Source organism: Periplaneta americana, chromosome 9 (assembly GCF_040183065.1).
Source record: "Periplaneta americana isolate PAMFEO1 chromosome 9, P.americana_PAMFEO1_priV1, whole genome shotgun sequence".
NCBI lineage: Eukaryota > Metazoa > Arthropoda > Insecta > Blattodea > Blattidae > Periplaneta > Periplaneta americana.
Window position 1 is genome coordinate 43,311,301 of NC_091125.1, and position 24,520 is coordinate 43,335,820.

General features: G+C 34.8%; 1 protein-coding gene and 1 non-coding gene across 2 annotated transcripts in view; both read left to right on the top strand.

Annotated features, from left to right (window-relative positions):
- Nucleotides 1–14,936: 14,936 nt before the first annotated feature.
- The window catches only part of LOC138705869 (solute carrier family 2, facilitated glucose transporter member 1-like), a 243,569-nt gene continuing 233,985 nt past the window's right edge, over nt 14,937–24,520 (top strand). The window contains exon 1 of the mRNA XM_069834567.1: nt 14,937–15,089. The gene's annotated coding sequence lies outside the window, so the exon portion shown is untranslated. The remainder of the gene's footprint in view (nt 15,090–24,520) is intronic.
- TRNAN-GUU (transfer RNA asparagine (anticodon GUU)) lies at nt 20,572–20,644 on the top strand. The gene has a single exon. It is a non-coding gene; the product is annotated as a tRNA-Asn (tRNA).

Genomic DNA, 24,520 nt, shown 5'->3' on the forward strand with positions numbered 1-24,520 from the left:
CTTATCATGGTATCAACTATCACCGAAAACCTCTAAAAAACACTGGCAATCTTAAATAGGCTCTAATTAGTGTCACGAAGATGACACATGCTTTTTTATGTTTTTCTTGTTTCGCAACAATTCAGTTTCCTTATTGCATTGCACATGATAGTAGGTCTACTAATTTCAGTTTGTTCTCTTCAACTATTATTCAAGAGAAATACATGATCGAAACCATTAAAAATGCATCAAAATAAGAAAATGAATTTTCGTTTTTTCTTTAAATGTAAGCCTACATTCTCAACAACTTACATTAAGACATTTGAGTTCATTTTTTAATTCTACAATTGAGGCGGTCAGAAGCAAAGGGGCGTCTTAGGTTATTTTCGAGAAAATGTGATTAAAAGTTACTAAGCTTTCGTAAATCCCTTAAAATTTTAATTTTAAATGTCAATGTGTAATGTGGTTAAAAGATACATACCTTTACCACTGAAATGTTAAATGCTTTAGTTTATCCTGGATGCACTTAAATAGTTTTTTTTTTAGAAATGTCACTTATACCCCTTTGCTTCTAACCGTCTCAATTGTAATGGAATTAATGTTTCACAAATTTACATAAAATATATATGCACTGTAGGTATATCGTAATAATTTATAATATTTTTATACTTACTTCAAATTGACATTTAAAAATTACAGGCCTATTTTAATATATATTAAATTCTAAATTATTGAAAGTTTTAACACAACTCTATATAAAAACAGTTTCATTCATGCTGGTCTTCTAATGTACAACAGCCTACCAAATTATCTTAAAGAAATATTTGCACATCAGAAATTTAAGAAAGCACTTTATAAAATTTTAATCAAAAACTGCTTTTACAGTATGAATGAATTTATTGAAAATTGTCATAACTGAATAGAAAAAGAACGCCTTACTTCAAAAAACTTTACTTCCTCTTTTCCAGATCCTGACTTCGAGAAGTATGTCTTCTCATGAAAGACGCGATGGTTGAAATTGACTACTGACTTAAAGAAATACTTCAAACGGGACTTATAGCCGAAATCGACCTACCTGTAGTTTTCTTCAATCAAGTTCCAAGTTTTTTATATTTGTATTTGTGTTTCATTTAATTATAGTTATTACTTTTATGTATATTATGTAATTAATTATTAGTTTGTAAATATGACATGTCCCATATCATGTATATGATCAGTGGATGTAATAAATGATTATGATTATGTAATAATTTGGTTCAATAGTTTATCCATTCGTATTAAATGCGTTTACAAGAGATGATGTAACCTTGGACAATGTGTTCTACGCTGTACCTGGCCTGCTATCTTATAGACCAGTGGTATTCAATCCATGGTACGTGTACGCGAGGTTGTCTCAGTACAGTACAGTACGCCTATGCAAAACTGCTGACATTTATTTTATTATATTTGCTGATAATTATTGCAATTTACACATTTTCTTTTACAATATCAAGTCTTGTTTTTTCCTGCTTCAATAACATTCTGCATAATTTATTACTATTATTATTGCATCAATAACTACTGTATGTATAGTAATCATCATTTATTTTGCATAGAATATCAGTCATAGTTTTTTTGTTATTATTCCGATGCAGTTTGGGGTGCGAAGGTAAAAAAAATGTATTTTAGGGGTACGCTAGCAGAAACGATTGAATACCACTGTTATACACTCGGGCTTTGGAAACTTGAACTCAGTTCAGAACGAAAAGTGTGAATAATTCTGTACTATAATATAATAATTAAAGCAACTCACATTATGCCTCTTTTTAAATTATGCTTTACTTTTTAAAACCTATAATACAGTGCGAAATTTAATTACAAAATAATTATCTTTAAGTAGTTATAATTTATAAAGCAAGCACTTTATGTCCAATTATACATAGTTATAATATGTTATAGTTAAATAGAAAACGCATTTTATTTCCTTCCATATACAGTAATATCCAACCTGTTATAATTTAAAATAAACTCTTTTTATATCCGTATCATCGCTCAGAATAGAAGACGGTGGCGAAAGTTTGTTGAGACCCTTTGCTCCAGTGGGAGATACAGAAATGATGATATCCATATGTACACCTAATGTCTTCTGCATCAGTTTTCAGTCTCGTCGCATTGATTAAATGCATCAAGATTTTCTTCGATTAAAAGTGGTTTTCTAGAATTGAAAATCCAATTAAGCGTTTCATAGCATTGTAATTTATGATGTGGTATTTTCCTACATATAGCCATATTACTCAGCAAGTTATCATAGGAATTTTCCTTAAGCAATTCAGCAACTTCTCCCCCTGCGTGGAGTTTCCAAAACAGTCTTGACGGCTGCAAAGAACTGGTGAGTGAGATTCTAAACATGTCTATTCCAGATGCAACACATGCACCCAGGAACCAGCGCATGTGTTTTTCCAATAATCTCCTGCAATCATACATTGTTTAACACAATATAAAAATTATGGGAAGCAAACCATAAGAACTATGTTCTCTACCAGTTACTCGCTGGAATATTTAGTAGTCTATAAACTTGCTCTGTGAAACTAAATAAGCAATTAAACTGGCTCGCGTGAAGAACGTTGGTCAGCAGGTTTCAGTTCTTCATATTTAAAATGAACTGTAAATACTTCAGAAGTAATTTTATGGTCTGAAATAAGACTTAAGTACCATCAGATAGAGTAGGTATTTACTTCTTCTAAAGCTAAATCTACAAAAAATTAATATTATGTCAATTTTTTGCGAATGCATCCGAAGTCTAAAATCATGAATTTTACGAATCGAAGAAACATGGTTTATCGAAAACATTGATTCGTTAAGTCACATTATTTGTTCAGTAAGTTCTCCTAACATCGGGTTGCGAATGATTCCTAGTGATACCTAAGGAAATATTCTCAGCGGATTTTTGGTGGGATTTGTCAGTCTCCTCCGAACATTTATATCGAAGACGAAGCAAACACTCAGGCCATAGGTAGCAAGGGACAATTAGTAATCAAGGAAAAATCCCTTGTGAGAATCGGGAATCGAACCAGAGTAGTAGTTAGTAGCCTAGCCAGCGTTGCCAACCACTAAGTCAAGAAGTTCGCCTTAGTAAGTTAAACATCAATTCATTTTTTTCGAGTTACTTTACTCGATCGGATTAGGTTTGCGAACGCGCCTAGTAGATTGACTCTTGTTAGCAGCAATGGCCGTTAGCGATCCAGTGAAGTAGGTCTAATTTAGTAGTGATAAAATTTGTGTTTCAAAATGACTAGAAAATAGTGAACAAAATTGGTTAATTGTGAAATCTGAGAACATATGAGGCTTCTCCAGAACTTATATTTAATAGTATGGGAATTTAATACGAAACTTCATGTACGCATTGGTTCAATAGCAATGTTGATTTTAGTACGCACCTGAAGGTAAGCATATAAATGGTGCATCATAGTTTTAAATAAATTGGAGATGTGAATTTTATATTGTGGACTTTGAATTTTGAAAATTGAGTGAAAAGGAACTACCGGTGAGATAGAACATTTTACTTGCTGTGAAAGTGTATATTGAAAATCTGTCAGTGTGAATAATACTAGGTGAAGCTATTTATTATGCTAATTATAATGATATTATCTGGACATTAAAACTAGATGGCTAACTAGTAGTCATTTAAGCCGTTCTCTTAATCACGAGCTCACAATCCGTAGTTCAACACAACTATAAAGTACGGTATACACTAAAGGGCACTTTAAGATTTAAGCAATTTCAAATGAAATGTTGATAGTCTCCCACATCACACGTACTTAAATTATTGAAAATAACCTCAAAATTGCCACACACCCACCACTCTAGGAACACGATGTGATTACTGCAAAAGTTATATACTGCAACAGTTCCGTGGGTAATTATTTAACTCGTCATGGTCCTACATATATTATACCAAAAAAAGTATTTTTTGTCATTAATTATTATTATTTATTGAGTATATTTGTATTTAATAAGTGGCAGAAAAACTGTTTAAATTATTATTTCGGGTATTTCCAAGAAGACGCTGGCCTTTTACAAGGTATGTGACAAGATTAGTGGGTTGGTTGAAGGGATATCTAAGTGACGTGAGGCTGAGGAAAATGTGAAAAGATTTCAATAATAAATCATTGAAATGACGTCACTTAGATATCCCAACTAACCCACTAACCTTGTCACATACCTTGTAAAAGGCCAGCGTCTTCTTGGAAATACCCGAAATAATAATTTAAACAGTTTTTCCGCCACTTATTAAATACAGCGCAAAGTAGCAATTAATATTCAATTTATTTAAACTATTAGTAGTCTTTACTACAAGACTTCCGCGCCGCGCTATGACGTCAGTTTTCAGCGCTACTAACCTACGAAGAGGATATGGTACTACGGGAATATCCTCGGTCTCCTGCTATTTAGCTATCTGCTCACCTAAGCTGCTCTGACTTCATCACAGACGTCGGGTTGTCAGTCACAGACCTCGATCTGTCGCTGAATTAATTCTCATCAAACTCTCTCTAACTTTGTCACAAACCTCGGCGTATCGCTATCTCAGATGCTACAATAGGCTACTCCTTTTCCATTTTGTACTAGAATCTTTCATTCGCTCTTTCCGTCTTTTAAATGTTGCCTCCACTGTTTCCTATTATAACGAACCCTAGCCCTAGCTGCAAATTGGTGATGGCGATATACCGGTAAAGTCGTTAGTGGTATATAATGGTGTACCCTAATTTATCATTCGCCAAAAAGGCTTATAGACAAACAAACGTAATAGTCGGCCATTTATAATAAACTAAGCTCTCAGTTAAGGCCTGAGTTACTGAAAAAAAAACGATGACTGTAGAACATATGTAGGACCTAAACAAATAACTTCGTGTTGCTTTTGCCCGCTCTTCTATACAAACCATAGGCCTACAGTAAAATTGTAGTAGTTGATCATCGTACGGGTCACTTATGCTACATTGAAACTTATTATTTGCATTGTCTGCTGTACCCACGGGTATTATGGAGGATGAGACAGAGACGTAGAGAAGTATTACCAGATGGCTGACTGGCTATCTCTTCGAGAGTCGAACCCAGAATGCATCTATACACTTAGGCTTGCTTTGACTCATTGTGCGCACTATATACGATGATTATTTCAGTGCAACAGATGACCCGGGTAGAATTCTTTAATCCGATGTTGATAGGTGGGCCATCCTGCCTTAGCCCCGACAGAATCAGGCCATCCTCAGACGAGTAGTCAATAAGCTCCAGTGTCCGAAGTTCCAAGCCTTTTCTATACATTGTAGACCTATATTATCAATCATAATCACTTTTAGATTCATCACAAAACACTGCAGTCAATAGATTTTTTTATTTTTTATTATCACAACTAAAATATTCAGTTTGGCTAGTTTATGCAGGATGGATGAAAATTTAACTAAGGCTTAGTTTATTATTATTATTATTATTATTATTATTATTATTATTATTATTATTATTATTATTATTATATTTTTGTTTGAATACACGACACATGAATTTACTATTTACACAAGGATCATGAAGTAGCAATCAAACTTTCGAACCTCTATTGAACGAAGTAACCCCTAATTTTAACTCTCATCGTAAGCAGAACTCAAGCCACTAGCGTATCGCAGGGATGAGTTAAGACTCATAAACCGAATCTCGATTTGACTTATTACCTGTTTGGACATTTTTAGAGGTTTTCTCCGACTAAGCTAAAACGAATGTCAAGTTATTTCTGGCGAATCCTCAATCTCATCTCATCGAAGTACCATCTCACTACTGCAAATTTATCGACTTTAGATAACCTAGCAGTTGGTATAGCGTCTTAAATAATTGTTTAAAATAATTAAACAGAACATCATGTGCTTTACCAGCAAAATTTGGTAACGTTATTTCTATTTTGTCAGGGATTAACGTAATAAAATTAGTTAAAAATTAAATAAATAAAAATAAATTTATGCAATTATTTTGTTTTCTTCTATATAAAATCGAACACTTCTTCTGTAACGAAGAACTACACCTGAATATACAAAATGTTATATAAAAAAAGTCGTCTAAGAAGCTCAAGATACATTGATATGTAAAATCAAGGTAATTATTACCTGCAAACTTCCAGGTTCAGTATGCGGTACCTAGTTCACAACGTAGAATTAATTAATTATTAATTAATTATTTTGGAATTAACCATTCTCAATTAGATATAGCCTATCTGTAATTCTGTGGTTTCAAAGCAAAAGATGATACGTCAATTTTTGGCGAAAATAAGATTTTGTGTTATGTTGTGCATTTTGATGGTATATTTTATTGTGGCAAAAGATAACATGCATAACTCTATTTTTCTCTCTAACCCGTTATTACGAAATGTGATTAGGCCTACTGTGATTTATACGTTCGTTCAAACTTTAAATACTCTCTCCTGAAAAACTGCAACAAATCATATCATATTTTGCCTTTAGATCACAGATTTGTAATGTCCTTTATGAAGAGGATCTTGGTCCAGGATACTAAAAACCGTAGTTTCATTTACTGTCTGTAAACAGAAAACCAAACAGCTTCCTATCGTACACTACGTCATTTTATTTTTTAAACTGGGTATACTTCACCTACTGCCAGGCGACCTACACAGGAGGTTACCAGGACGTTATTATGCCGTAGTTTAAGGAAAAACACACTTTCGCAAAAAACCTGGTCCTCCACCAATCTCAGATATCGACGATAGTCACTAAATTCAATATAATAATAATAATAATAATAATAATAATAATAATAATAATAATAATAATAATAATAATAATAATAATAATTTATACTTCAATTTATTTGTCCTCATAAGTAAATTAAGAATCTGTATTTCCTTTGTATTGCAAGTCTACCACAAACCCCGCATTTTCTAAATCAGTGGTCATCAACACAGTGCATCCTCGGGGTAGCGTCTCTTAACAGCGAGCACGCTAGTCTCGCTAGTGCATCCTGGCTACTGGCAAGGAATGCAGTATTCGTGCCAGAAATTACGTCAGCAATAATAGTTTAATGATGCACACAATGTTCACGTATGTATTCAAATAAGCATATTATATATTATTAATAAATACTCATTATGTTCATTTCCTTCATACCTTCATAGTGTTCTGCCCAAGGACAGATATTTCACTGCAAACCCAGTATTCTCCAGTCTTTCCTATTTTCTGCCTTTCTCTAGTCTCCGCACATGATCCATATATCTTAATATCGTCTACCATCTGATATCTTCTTCTGCTCCGAACCCTTCTCCCGTTCACCATATCTTCCAGTGCATCCTTCAGAAGGCAGTTTCTTCTCAATCAGTGACTCAACCAATTCCTTTTCCTCTTCCTGATCAGTTTCAGCATCATTCTTTCTTCACCCACTCTTTCCAACACAGCTTCGTTTCTTCTGTCTGTTCATTTCATACGCTCCATCCTTCTCCATATCCATATTTCAAATGCTTCTAGTCACTTCTCTTCACTTCGTCGTAATGTCCATGTTTCTGCTTCATATAATACTACACTCCACACAAAGCACTTCACTAGTCTCTTCCTCCAAATATCTGCAGAAGATGCTCATTTTTCTATTAAAAGCTTCCTTTGCCATTGCTATTCTCCTTCTGACTTCTTGACAGCAGCTCATGTTACTGCTTATAATACACCCCAAGTATTTGAAGCTATCCACTTGCTCTACAGCCTCATTTAGAATTCGCAAGTTTACCTTCTTTACTTTTCTTCCTATGACTATGGTCTTCGTCTTCTTGGCATTTATCTTCATTCCATACTGCTCACAACTGTCATTTAGCTCCAGTAGCATATCCCTTAGTATCATCTCCTCTTCTGCTAACAACGCCATATCATCACAAATCTTACATACATTGTTCTTCTTCATCCTATCACTCCTCCCATGTTCTTGAAAACAGTTCTTCACTAAATCCTCGAAGTAGATGTTGAACAGGGTAGATGATAAAGGACATTTATAATGTTAATAACCTAAAAATATACGTAGGTTTCTTCTGAATTTATTGAGGTGTCCAGTGAAAGAAGTGGACAAGCTACAAATCCTGGTATGTAAAATGTCCCATTATTTCATTGGGATTTTTATCTTTCATCTGAACCCAAGACTAAATAATATGAATGATCAGAACCGGGGATTAGAGCTGTTCAAGGACACTATATTGCTCGCTCTTTTGTAAGGTATTGAATAGGACAGTCTCAGTTCATTTGAACCAACTCCGTCGGAAAGTCCATTGAGAGTTCCAGACGCGTGGACGGTATGGACTGTTTGGGAGCTAAACAGGCTTAGAAAGTCGCTCACCCGTAAGCTTTTTTGTCCCACTTATGCCACTATTGCGAAATCTATCGCTTAAAATAAAAACAAGGATATCTCATCGCTCCAGCTTTAATAGAAATTAGGGTTTCCTGTATGAATTTATTTCAACAATACATTGTTTCTATTAATTGATGTATCTATTTTATAAACCTTTGGGGAGGCCGAGACGTAGATGGGTGAATAATATTAAAATGGATTTGAGGGAGATGATGATAGCGACTGGATTAATCTTGCACAGGATAGGGACCGATGGCGGGCTTATGTAAGGGTGTTAATGAACCTGCGGGTTCCTTAAAAGCCATTTGTAAGTAAGTATCTATTTTATAATGTACTAAGTAAAATAAAAATAATGAAGTTAATTAAATAAAAGTCCACACCTGTGGAGTAACGGTGAGCGCGTCTGGCCGCGAAACCAGGTGGCCCGGGTTCGAATCCCGGTCGGGGCAAGTTACCTGGTTAAGGTTTTTTCCGGGGTTTTCCCTCGACCCAATATGAGCAAATGCTGGGTAACTGTCGGTGCTGGACCCCGGACTCATTTCACCGGCATTATACCTTCATTTCATTCAGACGCTAAATAACCTAGATGTTGATACAGCGTCGTAAAATAACCCAATAAAATAAAAAATAAAAAAAATTAAATAAAATACGAAAATAATAGAGTAAATTATTTTATACAATTTCAATCCCAGTATAAAATCTTTCAACCAACGTGATACCGTGGAAACCAAAGGATGAAGCTGTAAAATATCTTGGAGTGCACTTAGATCGCCGTCTATCATGGAAATATCATATCAACAACAAACTTAAATTGGCCTACTCAAGACTCGCTAAATTATATCCGCTCCTCAACAAGAAATCATCTCTAAAGATACAAAATTGCATGCTACTTTACACATCTCTATTACGACCTCTACTGCTTTATACCTGTCCTGTATGGGGAGGAGCTGCAATAAGTGAAATTAAACACATCCAGTCATTTCAAAATAAAGTCCTACGAATTTCACTCAATTCTCCTTGGTTTGTCCGTAACAGCCAACTACACAGAGAACCCGGTATTGACACAATCCAACAGTTTATTCATTCACAAGCTAAGAAGTTCTAGAACAACCTAGAAAATGTTCCAGGCGCCATCCATTATTCTCTCGGAAGGAAGTCCACATTTCCCACCAGAATCAAGAGCCGACTTCCAATGGACCTCATATTATAATCAAAATTTATCATCACACCAACCTATGCAAATAATTATTTGTTAACAATTATTTTTGTTCGTTGAGGAGCCCAATCTAGGCTGCCCTCAATTCAGTGTCATATATTGTATTTATATTTTTTTTAGAAATGATCTGTATAGTGCTAAATGCGCTGATCGATCAATAAATTGTTAAAAAAATCCCCGTATTGAATAAAACTCAAATAAAGGGATCTATTTGTTAATAAAGGAATCTGAGACAATAACGTCATATACCCATACCATAATAGTAATAAATACAGTGTTATCTGGAAGAAAACGTGTTTTTATTCACTTTCCACATTATTTTATTTTATAACTTATATGCCCTTGTGAAGGAAAAATATAACCGAAGAAGAAATTTATTTGAAATTAGAATATCGCTTGTGGTAAGTAATAACAGATGTGGTCATAATAAATTAACAGCAAGTTACACTGAAATTTTATAAACAAGAAGAAAATGAGTAGTTTTTAAAATTCTGCTTCCAAATAGTTAAATTTTAATAAGGTGAAACTGAGCAGAAGAAAGCTAATAATAAATTATTAGAGTGGATTTTCCTTTTGAAAGGTCCTGTTAAAATTAAATACTTTTAACTTAACTGATAATTACGAGTGATAAAGGGACATTAAAAATTATGTCTTTTGAAATGTCAAATCGATAGATTGGTAAAATTAGTTTTTTTATATAGAAAACCACATGTCCCGTACACCATAATTTTAATAAAAATAACTATATTATAAAATTGATGTTTATAAATTGTACACTTGTTTAATTTTAATTCAATATGTTCTCAAAGATTAGCACAATGTAATAAGGTAATGTCCTTTAATTCAATATGTTAGAATCTATAATTAGATTAAATAATCAACATAGTGTTTATTATAAATAACAATAATTAGGATCTGATTATGCTTTAATTAAAGCGAAAACGTTAGTCCAGATATAGTAATGTATTCACCTAATGATATAATATTCAAAATAGATTTGTTCTCTGATTTTATTTTCCACACTCTCACAACTTTCATACATAACATCTCACGAAATGCCATAAAAACTACACAAAAGTTGATGCGCTGAATTGCAACACCGCGTGTTGTGGTCTCTGTTACTTAGTAACTGGATGTAGTAGAGGCCACTCAACATCTCACTTGCTGTTTGAGCGAACGGATGAGCGGGACTCGAAACTATCCAGTGCATCTTCACACCTCTGCGCTGTATGACCTGCGTTTGGGTTTTTTGTTTGGTCGAGCGCAGTCCATTTAAAAATTAGATCCATTCGTGTCCAAAGTAGAGAATGAGCTAAATCAGTGTCCCGCACTCGCTCATTGCACAATTCTACAGGAGATAGATAGATCCGAGGAATTGGTACAAACGGCTTTTCGAAAATTTCGTAATTTAATATCTGCCAAAATTAGATTACTAGAAAAAAATATACACGTATCAAATTTATTTTAGAATTAAAAGTGTCCGGAAAAAATTGGGAAAGCAATATGAGATCTTGATAGTTTTGAAGTGGAATGGCTCTTGTGCTAGGGCAGGAAAATGAAACAGAGTAGCTTCAGGCTAAATAATAATAATAATAATAATAATAATAATAATAATAATAATAATAATAATAATAATAACAATAATAATAATAATAATAATAATAATAATCATAATAATAATTCCAATAATAATTCCAAAATAATATAATTATAATATTCAGTATTCTGAAATTAAAGGACGAGGAAACTAAGCAACATTATCAGGTCGAAATTTCGAATAGGTTTACCACTTTAGGAAGTTCCGACGAAGTTGAGAAAGAGTTAGATGTTAATAGCGTGTGGGAAAATATCCGAGATAATATCAAAATTGCTGCTGAGCAGAGCATAGGTTATTATGAAACTGAGAAAAAGAAACCGTGGTTTGATGAAGATTGTTGCATGGTAGTAGAAAGAAGGAAACAGGCAAAATTGAAATTCTTACAGGATCCAGTTGAGGAGAATAGAGATAATTATTTCAATGAAAGACGGGAAGAAAGTCCTACACTTAGGAATAAAAAGAGAGGTTACTTGAAGGAAAAACTGAATGAGGTAGAAACAAATAGTAAGAATAAAAACATTCGAGATTTATATAATGGTAGGCTATAAAGGAATTTAAGAACGGATATCAGGCAAGGGTAAACGTGATCAAGGATGAGAATGGTGACTTACTTGCAGACTTTCATTCAATCCTGAACAGATGGAAAAACTATTTTGGGCAACTACTAAATGTAAATAGGCCAAATAGAAATGATCGGGACGAAATTGAAATACAAACTGCTGAGCCATTTATACTCGAACCCACTGTTTCTGAAGTCGAAATTGCGATAGAAAATCTGATTCGAATCCAGAAATTCATATAGAGTGTTAGTTGGGAGACCGGAGGGAAAAAGACCTTTGGGGATGCCGAGACGTAGATGGGAGGATAATATTAAAATGGATTTGAGGGAGGTGGGATATGATGATAGAGACTGGATTAATCTTGCACAGGATAGGGACCGATGGCGGGCTTATGTGAGGGCGGCAATGAACCTTCGGGTTCCTTAAAAGCCATTTGTAAGTAAGTAAGTAATACATTCAAAAAATGTAATCCTCTGAAACCCCACCATGACTTTCGGGACAAAGTGTGTTTATTGATCGTGAAAATGTGACTTTGGAGGGCATAAGGAAGAAAAATGATGAAAGGACAAATTTCATTAAAGAATGTTAAAAACACTGTTATGCTCAAAGCATAGCTTTCCTGTACAGCTGAATCATACGGCTTAACAATTAACAGCAAGCACTAACGTTCGTCTGTTATTTACACGTCCTTGGTCTCCCATGTTTCCTTAGGAAAGTGGATTACTGATGAAACTACTCGTGAAGCCATGCCAAATAATGACTCGTTCACTCTGCAGAAGGACTTCATGTATCTCGTTTGGAGGCGCAGGTCCACGAATTCAGCAATTTTGAGTGTTCGCTCAAAAAGTAAGAGAAAATTATGTTTCATCATACCATAGGATAATTCAAGTTATCAACTTTTACTTTTGCAAGCGATCAAAGGGCGAAGTTGAAACTTTCCTGTCCGTCATGCGGTGTAAATTGTTGTACAATGCTTAACCACAAGAATTATGAAGTGTGTAGAGTGGACATTCCTCATACTGAATTTCATACTTTTAGAATCAGTAGTCCTCCATCTAGAACCGGTTAAATACCCATAGCTTAATTTTATTATAGGTAATTAGACAAAGTATAGCGAGATCAAGCGTTCAGCCGTATCAGCGTAATACTGAACTAAACGTCTTACTTCATTTGTGACAATTGCAGAGGGCATGTAATATCAGACTGCCAACATACGAGAGATAAATTGAATTCTATAGATTCAACATCCCCTATATCCACTTTCACAAATTAAAGGATTTTGACAGTAACTGATGGAAAATAGAGGAAATTTTTAACCTAACAGTGACTTTTAACAAACCTTTTGCTTTAAATTCAGTGGCTTTTTTAATCCTTAGAATTCATTCTTAGCAAGCAATATGTGGGCATACCTCAATTATGAACAAAATGGTCTTTAGGGTGTTTTAAATCTAGAGGATTCAATTGCGGGAGATGGAAAATGAGTAGAGCATATCCTTTTTAATAATAATAATAATGATAATAATAATAATAATAATAATAATAATAATAATAATAATAATAATAATAATAATAATAATAGGATGAAAACATAACATTAAAGACGAAAATTATGCGAACACCTCTAAATTTCGAAGGTTATCGTGCCAATGCGGGAGAGCGGAAGTTGTGAGCTAATTGCGGATGACTAGCGCATTATGCATGGAAGTTGATAGATCTGTAATTTAACCACAAACTGATGACAACAAACCTAGAGCAGCGACCTGCTTTCCATATGGCTCGTCCATTTGCCGAACAGTATATAGAACTGCCAATACAAGTAACAGACGTCCAAATTATTATAAGTCTATAAGATCTTTCCAAAACAGCACATATATTGAGACAACCTTAGAGATATGATTTATTCCAGGGTTGCAGAACTGGGGAAGAAGGGGATGGAAGTATGGGGAAGGAGTTCGTTTACCCATCCACAAGGCCGGAGCCTTCTTTGACATTTCTGTGACGTTTAGCAGACGCTATTATCTTTTCTCTCCCTCCCCACTCTACAATGACGCGAGGGTTGAAGGGAAGGGATGAGTTACGTGTTCCGGCTTGTGACATGTGCTTCAATTGTAGCACAGTTTTGCATCTCTGGTTTATTCAGATAATACACATACATTTATTTTTGCACGATCGTGTTTTTGTTGTATTTACAGCTATTGTTGTTAGGCCTTGAAATTTAGAATTCCCACACAGAAACTTACTGCTAGGGAAGCCATTCTTCGTAACATAAACTATAATGAAATAGACCCATTACAGTGTACCTTTTGTTACTTTACAGTATAATTTTGTGAAGGCTTTGGAATAATATTGCTCTAAATTTTCAATGCATATCACTAGCTGTCTATCTATTATTGTATTTGCAATTTAAAAATATGATCGTGCAAAAAAAAAAAATGTCGTACAATACACGCTTGTGAAGTACACTACAAAATCTCGGAAATTGAAAGACTCGCTCTGGTCGTTTTTCAAACTTTTCCTCGATTTTGTAAAAGCACTTCCCAACTTGGTATCGTAATATACTATTACAAAAAGGATTCAAAATGTACATATTGCAACTTAATAAACAGAGCAAATTATAGTAATTGATAATTAAAACTAAGGCAGGGTTTGCATTAAATTATGACATAACTTCTGTAATCATAAACGTAATTGTCATAGTTATGAGTACGACACTGTCATCACCATCGGCATCGAACGTAACAAAGCAGCTGGACTGAGCCGAACAGCCATTACAAATGTTCACTCGTCTCACCATAAAAATAGAACACTGAAATAAATACAGCATGAGATGCTATAATAAGTCCATGTGGCTGAAGTGGAACAATACGCAGTACAAGTGATAGTGTGCAGTTTCGTTAAGAAAAACTGTAAGCTCATTCTCAGAGTGTCAATAAACACTTCGATCAGATTTGTACGATATGGTTCAAGATAAAATTCTTAAAAAGAATTAGTGAAGATGTCGGAAGTCCATTAATATATGTATAGGAAGACTATTGAGCAAATTTGTCCTCGCAGTGTAAAACCCCTAAATTGTTAATACAAATTTGTATTGGAATAATTTGCTCATTCTCAGCAGCATATTTCTGGAAGCTGATTCACTTCACCTGTGTTCATAATACGCTTCTTTCCCGAATCGCCAGAGCCTCGCCCATCGTAACTTGGGTTGCGGGGCAGTCTGTGTCACCTTCATGTGTGTTAGGACGATCGGTGGGCTTATTTTGGCCCTCGGCCCACGAATGGACCTCGCAACTCAAGTCTCTCTCTGACCGCGTTCGCATCCGGACGTTTGTCTGTGCGCTAGTGTGAAAGTGTTTCAGGCCAACAGGGCTTCAGGAATCGCTCTGTAAGTGTGCACTATCACTACATGATTGTGTGCTTCATGTGTCACTCCTTATTACATTTAAATGTAGGCCTATATTAGCTTTCTTGTGTCAATACATGAAATACAAGATTCTTAGATTAGTACTCGATGAAGTCTTCTTTTTTCTTTAAACTATTTCGATATAATTATTTTCTTACAAATGTCTTATATATTTTTGTTGATATTGTTTTACTCGTATTATCGTTAAAGATGCCCTCCTCTATGGTTTCCTTATTAGAGTTTTCATTTAGAAATCCATTGGACCTGGATTAGATATTAGGTAATGAAATGGAGGTTTATCCGTTTTTCACAGATTCTGGATATAGGCCTACATCCCCTATCTTGTATTCTTCCTGTATTAAATGGGAATTGTGCGCCATTTTTTGCAATGATACGTAGACTATGTGTGAATATCCAACTCATGACAAGGATGAAAACGGAATGAATCCTAACGTCTCAACTCTTGAAATAAAAAAAAAAAGATAATGATAAAAAATAATGGTCTTAATGTTTATTATTTTAGTTTTCTCAACATAAAGATTATGTGGAAGTACAATTAAATATTTTAATTTGAATTATTTATGAAGCTCTCCTCTCCTGAAAAGTATGTTGGAGTTGAATTCTACCAAATGTACATTTTCTGAGCTTGTGGTTGGACATAATGAAATAATGTATGCATAACTGTGTAAGTTTATGAACGCAAGAAAATTTACTTTACGAGCTATAATATGATTATATATATATATTTCTGTCAACATGTTCGGTCCTGCTGACCCTACACATTTCTGTATTAGGGCTAGCAGTCGTTTACTCACATTATTTACATCTTAAAACACAGACATATCATGGACCTTGATACCTGTTCTTAACCATGTCTTCCAAGTCCACTCACTTTTACTTATCCCTCCTTCTAATTTATCACTCTTCCTACTTCACTCCTCTTATTCTCAGCTACACTTACTATTCATACTAATTTTCTCATTTAACTTCACTTCCATCTTTCTCTTAAATAACTAAATAATTATTTCTTGTAAGTAACATAAATGCATTTAAACTTATTTAATATGAAAGATCTAACTCTTATTGACAATTCAAGAAAAACATATTTATTATTAAATTCATTGTCTAAACACTTTCAACGCAATCAAATCAGCGCTCGTACACTAGAACATTGGTTTCACTTGATGTATAACTTGGTCTTAGAATCCACTGTTTAAACAAAACAATTACATAACCTTGAAACAAGTGCATTAGTCCAATTCCATTTTTCCATTTGTAACTTATCCCGCTATTATTTCATTCCACTTACCTCGGATTAATAACTGTTTTTCCTTCCCTACTGCCTCCTCGTTTCACACTCCTACTTCGATTAACTCTCTCTATACTTACCCTTATACTCCTCGCACTTATTTCACTTCCTCTTTCTCCACTCTCTTCTTTCGTTGATTCAACATTCTTCTGTCCCCTCTTCTGCCTTCCAATTCCAAGGTCTCTTTACAATCTTTCAAACTAGACATACTGTATCTAGTTGATATCATAAAATGACGATGATAGGGGATCAATATTATGATGAGAACGTCGGCTGAACCAAAACAAACTAAGAAAACGTTTTCACAGTTAATGTTAGGCCTACTGTTAGTCTAATACGAAATCTTACAGGATTATTATGGAATCTAATATGATATTTTTGATAAGAAGCCATTAGCTGAGTGAGCTTACATTTGACTTGCTGATTTGTGGAATATTGCTTTCACGAGGTGTAATATTTTTCACCTATTTCGTAATGAGGGTAACATGGCTGATAGTTTAGTGCAATATAAGTATAAAGAATATATGAATTTGCATCGAACTGGGTTTTGAAGATCATTTAAAAACAAAACACAACTATTTTTAAGTTAAAAATGAATCTCTCTCTCTCTCTCTCTCTCTCTTAATTAATTTCAACTGGTAATGGAAATTACGGGAAAACGGCTGAACGAATTTTAATAAATTACCCCTCATTTTGAAGCTTGGAACCCAAAGTTTTTCAGAAAAATAGTTGTTTTCAGTGAAATGTAAATTTTCCTACATCATTTTCCTATTTTCCAAAATCCATCTGTCGTCAGTTTTGAGAAATAATGGCATTTCAGAATAAAACAAAACACAAATACACTACAATAAACAATATCACACGAAGGCCACGACCTGTAGGATTGCTGACATATTTAGAGTTCAGATGGCTCAGATTATCTGACATCGTAATGCCAATATGTCGGTCAGAACGTTTCTGTAATATTGGTTATTAAAAACTTCAAGACTTACTAAAAATAATTTACAGGTCATATTCTCTGGTGTGTAATTTTCTGAGTAAAACTGTCTGTGTATTGGATATTAAAAACTACAAAACTTAAGAATGATTGATTACATTATTACCATTAAAAATGAAATATTACTATACTGAATGCCATAATGCGAATATTTTCACTAATTATACAGATTAATGCTGATATGAAAGTGAAGCCTTTTGGGGTTATATAAGCAGGCGTAGAAAATATCTGAAGTTAGATCTTCGTTTCTATAATATTTACTGAGTGACGACTATATAGTAGTCTATACAAAACTTACGTAAGTTAACAATATTAAAAACGAAATATTTTTATAGTTATTAATCAAGTGCTATGGGTCTTTTCCATGTATTTAATGGCGGTGTGGTGTAGATATTTAAAGCTGAAAGTTAGAATTTATAAAACAGTTACGCTACCAGTTGTTCTTTATGGTTGTGAAACTTGGACTCTCACTTTGAGAGAGGAAGTGAGATTAAGGGTGTTCGAAAATAAGATGCTTAGGAAAATATTTGGGGCTAAGAGAGATGAAGTTATAGGAAAATGGAGAAAGTTACACAACGCAGAACTACACGTATTGCATTCTTCACCTAACGTAATTAGGAACATTAAATCCAGACGTTTGAGATGGCAGCGCATGTAGCACGTATGGGTTAATCTAGAAATGTATATAGAGTGTTAGTTGGAAGACCTGAAGGGAAAAGACCTTGAGGGAGGCAGACGTAGATGGGAGGATAATATTAAAATGGATTTGAGAGAGGTGGGATATGATGGTAGAGACTGGATTAATTCTGTGGTGTTTGGGTAAAGGGAGATAAGTCATAAAAATGAATTCGGAGATAAATGAAAATTAAACTTGGAACCCTTATTTCAAATAATTTTCTACACAAATAAAACACATCAACTGCTTGTATTCTTTGATTTTTGCATACCCACTTGTATAATTTAACTTGTGTGTTCATCTGGGGAACAAAATTCCATCTGGACAAAAAAATGACTTGTACCCCTTTACCCGAACACCACAGAATTTTGCTCAGGATAGGGACCGATAGTAGGCTTATGTGAGTGCGGCAATGAACCTTTGGGTTCCTTAAAAGCCATTTTTGTAAGTAAGTGATATAGATATTTATATGTGTGATTCTCTTCAATATTGTCTGGAGGAAGCGCAAATATTATAATGCCTAAGGAAAGACCAAAAGGTATTACTTACTAATAAAATAAGAAGCCTACAAAATGTTGTAGTGTCCCGATAACTTTAGCAAGATCTCTTAGCAGGATAAAATGATTCTACCCTCTACATTTCAAGGTAGTTCACGAAACATGCAGCAGCTATACCAAGACGCTATGTCTATTGTTGGGAAGCATGGCAAATCTGATATTTTCTTAACTCTCACCTGCAATCCGCAATGACCTGAAATAGCTACTGCTTCACGCCCACATAAAAAACAGACTGATCGTCCTGACATTGTTACTTGCGTTTTCGCATTGAAACTCAAGAACTGAAGATATATAGGTTCAATAAAAAGTATTTAGCATAAAGAAAACCATTCAGAAGGGTGTGTTTCATTATTATGGAAGTAAATAACTTCCAAAATGTCTGGTATTCTTCATTGGAAATAAGTTTGAAAAATTTTAATGAACTTAGTTTGCAGCATTTGCTGCACAAGCCACTAGTAATTCTTTATACCTACATCCGTTGATTGAGGAATGCACACTGTTCAAGACTGTTTAAAATCATTGTACGTAGTGTTTCCTTGACAGTCCGGGACAAGTACTTAAATACCTGATAATGATAATGAATGGCCGGTACAAACTCCTCGAGGATCTATCTTAGGATAGATACTGGAGGAGCTGGTACCGGCGGCCGTTCATAATCCTCAGTATACCGTACATGACGCGTCGTTTCAGTGTTGTCACGAACTGCCGCATCAGCGTGCTCCCAACTGCAAAGAAGAATGCCGAGATGTAGGGCCTACTCTGCTATTTTGCGAAGGGTAGAACTGCCGGGTTGCTGTAGGTTCTTTATTTCGGCTATCACGATTTGAGCTAACTTCCTTGCCTTCATCTCCGTTGATTGTTGAGTTTTTTTTTTTTTTTTTTTTTTTTTTTTTTTAGCAAAGATTTGTTCTGGACCGAAGCTAGATAGGACCTTAAATATGCATAGTTAACTGACGAAAAAAGAATTTATCTAATAGGGTTCAAAAGTATGAAGAAAATATCTCTGATATTTAAGTACTTTTCCCGGTCTGTCAAGGAAACACTACATACAATGACTTTACATACGTATTTCGTACCGAGGACGATGGAGGGGTCGACCTGGTTGGCGAGTTGGTATAGCGCTGGCCTTCTATGCACAAGGTTGCGGGTTCGATCTCGGGCCAGGTCGATGGCACTTAAGTGTGCTTAAATGCGACAGGTTCATGTCAGTAGATTTACTGGCATGTAAAAGAACTCCTGCGGGACAAAATTCCGGCACATCCGCCGACGCTGATATAACCTCTGCAGTTGCGAGCGTCGTGCTGAGCAAGGATTGAACAATTGTGGCGGTGGGTCATACGTGACAGGGCTCAGGAATAACTTCATTATTTAAAGAATCTCAATAAATAAACAAATTGTGTCCCATCTGATTTATTTACAGCATCGCAGTAGTAGAAATAAACCTGAATAATTTTGAGGGAAAAATTGTTCCGGGGCCGGGTATCGAACCCGGGACCTTTGGTTTAACGTACCAACGCTCTACCAACTGAACTACCCGGGAACTCTACCAGATACCGATCCAATTTTTCCCTCTATATCCACAGACCTCAAAGTGGGCTGACAGCTGTCAAGCAACCAAAGTTGAGTGCACACTAACTCTGTGTGACTTAAATTGTGGCTTTCTGTTAACGAACAGTGACGTGTATTATGCAAATCAAGCTTTCAGGTATAACTCCCTGTAAAGTCAAAATTATTCAAATCAACTTTACAGGGAGTTATACCTGAAAGCTTGATTTGAATAATACACGTCACTGTTCGTTAACAGAAAGCCACAATTTAAGTCACACAGAGTTAGTGTGCACTCAACTTTGGTTGCTTGACAGCTGTCAGCCCACTTTGAGGTCTGTGGATATAGAGGGAAAAATTGGATCGGTGTCTGGTAGAGTTCCCGGGTAGCTCAGTTGGTAGAGCGTTGGTACGTTAAACCAAAGGTCCCGGGTTCGATACCCGGCCCCGGAACAATTTTTCCCTCAAAATTATTCAAATCAACTTTACAGGGAGTTATACCTGAAAGCTTGATTTGCAGAAATAAACCTGTCTGTACGTGTACAAGGCATTTATTCGTAGGAATTTATATTTTATTTCGAAAAATATAGATACCTATTACTTAAGGAAAATTAATTGAATCTTTCTGGCAAACGAAATTAAGAAAGTACAAAAACTTAGAGTTTTTTACCAATAGAATATAACAAGACCAATAATTCTTATTCGATCACAGTAAATAGATATTTAATATGGTTTGCACACTGCTTAAGTCGAAATGTGCTAAAACAATAGGATTAAAAATAACACATTTGTTTAATTAAAACAATTGGTGAAAATTTTTTTATGTTCGTTTGATTATGGCGGGTGTCATACCGACTTCTAATTCCATGAACACTTCAAAATTAAGTACTCTATTATAAAACTTTTTTTTGTCTCTTCGAACAGTATAACAAAAAATGTGCACATTAAAACAATAAATCTATATATATATATATATATATATATATATATATATATATATATATATATATATATATATATTACGGGAAAACGGCTGAACGAATTTTAATGAATGAGCCGTCATTTTGAAGCCTGGCATCCAAGGATTTTCAGAAAAATAGTAACTTTCAGTGAAGCGTTAGTTTTCCTATATAATTTTCCTATTTTCCAAAATCCATTTTTCGTCAGTTTTGAGAACTAATTGCATTTCATCACGGCCGACTTGATGTTACCTTCGCTTTTTTGTATATGGCCTTGACAATGGTAATCTTATGTTGAAATTGGATAATTTCTCAATTCCACCACGAGGCACAGTCTGCCAAGGTGTGGTGTCCCCAGAAGAAATACTCAATATGAATTAAAATAAATGATTAAAGAATAATAATAATTATAAATAATAAATAAGAAAATATTAAGTATTATTTTGTTTAGTTCTGTTAATTATGGTAAACGCGAGAGTTTAAAAGCGGGGAAGGTAACACATAGTAACCTGTTCAGTTTACGTAACATGATGACAGAGGCGTAATTTTGTAGTTCATTCACTGAGTAGCAGTCCTAGGCTAAACTGCGATGTTTCAAAGTAATCACTTGGGTAATTATTTACAATAACTTGTACTAAGTTTTATAATTTCACTCACTGCACTGATACATTCCACTTGATATTGCAGATTCAAGAATCATAGTTTCAAATTTTGCGACTCAGTGGATTATAAGCCGCATTCTTCGAAGGAACAAGCTTTTCAGTTAAAGCTGCTGCAATGTTCTCTAGAAGTGGCCTAACAAATTTCACAGTAATGATATTAGCAAGTCGTTTTTGGCCGTCTTCATCACAAATTGGCATTGCAAGAGAGGGCATCTATACAGTAACGGCTCAATTTCTGAACACAAATTTTATAATATATTCTTGTCTGGTATTCTCATTAGATGATTAAGCAGCTGATCTAGAATCAATTTTGCATGAATACTGCCTTCATCGGCCTTTTTCCTTACATTTTCCAGTTCTTTATGTAAAGGATCTCTTTCAATTAGTTGTAGTTTTTCGGTTGTTTTCGTTATCTCATCTTGCTTCTCTTCTAACACCTGATTAAGTTGTTTAATTTTCACATGCAATCTGTTAATTATTTCTTTTTAGCTCCACAAAGTTGACAACGTCTGTTTGCGTCGCTTTATGGTCATTTTCAACTGGTAAGAAGGGAATGTCATTAACTGATGCTGAGCCACTCGGAACATCTTGTTCAAATAGTGAAAAACCAATATTACTAAAGGATTTGCGTTTCTTAGGTGGAGGGAGATCAGTTTTAGTAACTGTTCGTCATGGTCTTCTGATATCTGTCACTTTATACCTAGGATAATGAAGGAATATTGTTGGCACAGCATTTGGTTTTAATAGTCTAAATTTCCCATTATTAGAATAATCTTCTTCCGTGAAATGTAAACTACAAACGACTGAAGATGGGGAATTGCTTTAGGAACAAAGTCTTGGGGTGAAATCACTTTAAGGCATTTTCGCATCTTTCCCTTACTTACTTACTTACTTACTTACTTACTTACTTACTTACTTACTTACTTACTTACTTACTTACTTACTTACGGCTTTTAAGGAACCCGGAGGTTCATTGCCGCCCTCACATAAGCCCGCCATTGATCCCTATCCTGAGCAAGATTAATCCAGTCTCTATCATCATATCCCATCTCCCTCAAATCCATTTTAATATTATCTTCCCATCTACGTCTTTTTCCTTCCGGCCTCCCACCTAACACTCTATATGCATTTCTGGATTTGCCCATACGTGCTACATGCCCTGCCCATCTCAAACGTCTGGATTTAATGTTCCTAATTATGTCAGGTGAAGAATACAATGCGTGCAGTTCTACGTTATGTAACTTCCTCCATTTTCCTCTAATTCCATCGCTCATAGCCCAAATGTTTTCCTAAGAACCTTATTCTCAAACACTCTTAACCTCTGTTCCTCTCTCAAAATGAGAGTCCAAGTTTCACAACCATACTTAACAACCGGTAATATAACTGTTTTTATAGATTCTAACTTTAGGATTTTTTGATAGGAGACTAGATGATGAAAGCTTCTCAACCGAATATTAAGAGGTATTTCTCATATTTATTCTGCGTTTAATTTTCTCCCGAGTGTCATTTATACAGTATTTGTTACTGTTGCTCCAAGATATTTGAATTTTTGTCCACCCCTGTGGAGTAACGGTTAGCGCGTCTAGCAGCGAAACCAGGTGGCCCGGGTTCGATTCCCGTTCGGGGCAAGTTATCTGGTTGAGGTTTTTTCCGAGGTTTTCCCTCAACCCAATATGAGCAAATGCTGGATAACTTTCGGTGCTGGACCCTGGACTCATTTCACCGGCATTATCACCTTCATCTCATTCAGACGCTAAATTGCCTAAGATGTTGATAAAGCGTCGTAAAATAACCTACTAAAATAAAATAAAATATTTGAAGGATACAACTCCAATTTTTATATTTCCAATTCGTACAATATTCTGGTCACGAAATATAATCATCTTTCCCTATCACTCGGAAATTCGTGGAATGATATTGCTCCTCCACTCTTTTTTTCTATTCGAAGTACACAATGGTACACAACAATACGTCATTTTGAATCATATCAAAATAAACTCACATACCAGTAGAAAGAAGCGCAATATTACTAATTATAATCGTACAAGAAACCATACACACATTCCTCAGTGAACCTTGGGAGTCAGTGCCATCTGGCGGGAATTCCATATTTTCTCGATTACAGATTTAACACAGGGATCAAAATGAATTGTCAAGGCCGGTAAAGGAGAAGCGAAGCGAGCATCAAGTCGGCCGTGATTTCATAATAAAACAAAACATACACTACAATAACAATAGGCTATTACACGAAGGCCATGATCTGCAGAATTGCTGATATATTTAGAGCTAAAATTCAATTGGGTATTAAAAACTTCAAGGCTTACTAAAAGTAATAAAATTTACAGGTCTGATTCTGCGATGTGTAATTTTCTGAGTAGGCCTACAGCTGTGTATTGGATATTAAAATATACGAAACTTGAGGTGGTTTGATGACATTATTACCATTAGAAATTAAATATTATTATATTTAATGCCATGATATGACTATTTTTCATTAATTATACATGAGCAATTCCACATGTAACTGACTGACATTTACAGTACACTTTGACAGCAAAATGTCTGCCTAAATTGTGTAATGGGTTGAAATTCGACTGTGTCACCGCAGGATTTTATAGAGGAAAGTGTACACTTAAGATACATATAAAAATAAACGTCTTTAATATAAAAATTATACTATTTATTTACGTCCAAAGTGTGTGTAACAG